Here is a 4,355-nt window from a genome sequence, read left to right on the forward strand (position 1 = left end):
TTGTGTCGTATCTTATCACATTGTATCGAGTCGCGATGTATCGTATTGTATCTTATTGTACTGTATCACATCGCATCGTATCGTATCGTGTCGTATAGTATTGTTTCGTATCATATATCCTGTCCCATCTTATCGTATTGTATCATATTTTGTCATATCATATTGTATTGTATCGCATTGTATCGTGTCGTATCGTATTGTATTGTATTGTATTGTATTGTATTGTATTGTATTGTATTGTATTGTATTGTATTGTATTGTATCGTATCGTATCGTATCGTATCGTATCGTATCGTATCGTATCGTATCGTATCGTATCGTATTGTATTGTATCGTATCGTATCGTATCGTATTGTATCGTATTGTATTGTATTGTATTGTATTGTATCGTATTGGTATTGGCTGTATTGGGTCGTTTCATATCGTATCCTGTCCCATCTTATCATATTATATCATATCGTGTCGTATTGTGACGTATCGTGTTTTCGTATCTTATCACATCGTATCCTGTCCCATCTTATCATATTGTATCGTATCATATTGTATCGTATCGCATTGTAACATATCGGATTGTATCGTATCGTGTTGTATCGCATCGTATTGTATTTTGTCGTATCGTGTCGTGTTGTATCCGAGCGGCAACCTCCGGTCTAAAAATATGAGTCCAATGCGGAAGTGTTAAAAGCTGCAGTTCATCGAGGATCCTCTTGAGGCTGGCTCCAGAAGTACCGGAAGTCACATACACATGAATGGGAAAAAGACGATCTCAGACAAGTGTAGTCTGGATAGCTCATTTCTCGATGTCCTCTCACTGTGAGGGGGGTGAATTTTTTTCTAACGTGGCAATTTCGAAGATATTGATATTACTAGTCTTCCAATGAGAGGCACAGCTGACTGCGTGAACACTGCAGCTGTTGGCTAGGAGGCTCAAAGCCCGCCTCTTTACGTCACACTGGCTTGACAGAAGCAATATGGCTGCCGCCGACGATTGGCTTCAAAACAGCTCTTAAAAAACAGATGGGTGACGTCACGGATACTACGTCCATATTTTATACAGTCTATGGTCGTATCGTGTCGTATCGTGTCGTATCGTGTTGTATCGTGTCGTATCGTGTCGTATCGTGTCGTATCGTGTCGTATCGCGTCGTATTGTATTGTATCGTGTCGTGTCTTATTGTATTGTATTGTATCATATCGTGTTGCCTCGTATTTTATTGTATTGAATCATATCGTATTGTATCATATCGTGTTGCCTCGTATTGTATTATATTGAATCATATCGTATTGTATCATATCGTATCAAATTGTATCGTAGCGTGTCATATCGTGTCGCATCGTGTCGTATCGTTTTGTATTGCATCATATCTTATCATATTGTATCAGATCGTATCTCGTCCTATCGTGTCGCATCATGTCGTATTGTGTCGCTTCGTATCCTATCCTATCCTATTCTATCCTAACATATTGTACCGTACCTGCATACATCTTCCTGCGTTGTGTCTTTGCCTTTATTTTAGTCAGTTTTATTGTTCTGATTGCACGATGCAGAGTTTAAATGGCGTGTCTTGGCCACAGTTGGTGCAACAATAAAAGAGTTCAATGAAAAACCATTTAGAGATTGCCTGGTGTATCAAAGCCTTAGCCCAAAAACAATTACTGCTGTTATGTTTTCAGCCTTACAACTCTTATAAACACACTTCAGTTACCTTTAATCTCTGAAGGCAGCTATCATTTTCACGCTAGTTGTGTTGGGCTATTAGAGCTGGTGTTTGTGGTTTGATCTACTTTTACAGGAAACTTTTATGTATTTACTATTCTTATTAAAATACATGTGAAAGCTTCCATGTCTTATTTGTGATGGTTAACCAGCTGCAAATACTGCACGGTCCTTTAAGAATTCACCCTCAGTCTTCAGAGCGTACTATATTTTCCCTTCATAAACACCGCCTCTCACATGGGCGCCTACAGTGATCTAATTGGGCATATGTTACATTAAACACAAGAGGTAAGTGCTGGCACACACCTAAACAAGGTCACACTTCACTGATCTTACACCCCCCTCTCTAACACACTCACACACACCTAGATTGATGTACAGTAGAAAAATATACACGCTCAGCCGCTCAACCGCGCACAGTACTGCAGGTACGCATTAACACAGGAGGGAATCAATAGTGTAATATAACAGCGGGACATTAAGTTTATATGTTAATACGATATGATGGATCATGCAGTTATGTTGACGTTTTATTCATTAATAGAAGTCGGCATGAGCGCTATATGATGCATTGCAGCATCTGAAAGGATTTGAATTTCATCAGCTAATCAAATCACAAGGATGCTTTGGATCAATGTTTGAATAATGTGATTTGTAAAATGCTGCAGCATAAATATCGTAAACCATGACATGAGCTGTGCAGTACGTGCAGTGACTCACATGTGTACACTATCTGCACTCAAAGGGTTAAAGAAACAACTTCATTATTCCTGGTAACATCACTAAATTCATTTACTGTGCAGCATGCTGGTCCACACCATTTACTGTGCAGCCGCGTTCGCTCACAGCACTCACAGATCAGAGCACTTCATGCATGAACATGTGTGCGACACTCTGCACAGAGTTGAAATAAATCCCGTTCCTCAGGAGAGAAGCACCAAACGCAGCCAAAAGCGCAGCTCCGGTAGCTCCGGCCAAGTGACTCTGCAGGCCTGAGTGTAATGTTTCTGTTTCAAGCTGCAGTGGTCTGCATTGCGGTCTTATCCCCCCAAACCACTATGGACAACCGTTTACATTTCCACCTAACCGATCAGCCATATCAAACACGCATGTTGAAACTGGACGGCCGGCTGTTGTGACAACCAGCAGATGTATTGTGTAGGGAAAATGTCTGCGGGTAGCTATACAGGAGTGTTTAAGTTGAAATAGAAGGCAGGGTTTGCAGTCCGTGAACTGCCCCTGTGTGTTTGACAACAAACCGGCTTCACATTCACGCAACAGCCAAACATCAGCCGGACATTAAGCAGGTGGAGCAGATTAGCTCGGTCTGGATTTAGGATTACATCAGAAAGCTATCAAACCTGAAAAATACGTATGAGGACTGTCTCTCTCAGCTTGCATCAACAAATCCACTTTTCTGTTTTTCAAAATGATGGATACACAGAGGAAGAAAATGTGATTTTGTCCCCCTCTTTAGTTCACTCTTTTGCATTCATTTTCTTGACAATCCACCAAAACACGACTTGGGTTTGCACTTTATTCCTTATGTGAGAAAGGACTCAGCCTCCCCAAAACTTGGACTTCAAAAAATGATGCACAAGCTAAAACAAACCTTGCACAGTCCCCTAAAAGCTTAAAGTTACATCAGAGGAAGATTTCACAAACTTTCATGGGACTGTTCCCTTGATACCGACTGCAGACTCCTTCTTATAAATGCAGTTAGATTTCACATTTTTTATTGTAGCCTGCCATTAAATCTTTTCTGGACTGACTAATAAAAGTTTTTAGGACTCCGTCTCTGCAGCCTCTCGTGTGAGAGAACATACTCCAACACTTGCTGGCAACACAAGGATGACAAGCAACAAAGCTACTGTGTCATATTCCCCTCTTGCCTTCGTCCAGGCATTCAGACCTGAAACCGCCCGGTTACAAGCCCACAATAAAAATAAATCAAACCATTCGGTGCATAATGCAGCAAAGCACTCACTTGATCAGTATTACACTTCAGTAAGACCGGGCTCACTGTGCATTAAAACAGGCCCCTTTTGCATAATTAATGAGGCACTTGGTTCCAAGTACCAATTACATGGGGAACAATGGCAGAGTCCAATTGAGCGGTGCAGCCCATCTGCTCCAGAGAGAGGGAGAGAGAGAGAGAGAGAGAGAGAGAGAGAGAGAGAGAGAGAGAGAGAGAGAGAGAGAGAGAGAGAGAGAGAGAGAGAGAGAGAGAGAGAGAGATGTAAATAAAGCTGCTGCAGCCGGTCCACATGCAGACCCAGACCAGCTGTGTCTTTGTCAATGTGGAGCCATGAACTGGATGTTTCCGGCTCGGATGCAGAGACAGGAGGGAAGAGGCTGAAGAAGAGAAGGAATGACAGGATGAGTTATAGTGAGGACAACGGAACTACAGTTAAGGAAGTAAAGAAGAAGAGAGAAAAGTTTGAAGCACTTGGGAACAGTCGTAGTTGGTTGTTTAACATTGAAGTGCAATGTATTCATTCCACTGATCAAAAGAGGCGATTTCTTGAGATGCCAGCCAAAAAGAAAAAGCTGCATGATCCAGAAACACAGATGTGAAAGCTGAAAATGAAGTGGTTTGAGTTGCATAATGTCCCCAGGTTTCCACCAACATCCAATC

Source organism: Notolabrus celidotus, chromosome 20 (assembly GCF_009762535.1).
Source record: "Notolabrus celidotus isolate fNotCel1 chromosome 20, fNotCel1.pri, whole genome shotgun sequence".
NCBI classification, from domain to species: Eukaryota; Metazoa; Chordata; class Actinopteri; order Labriformes; family Labridae; genus Notolabrus; species Notolabrus celidotus.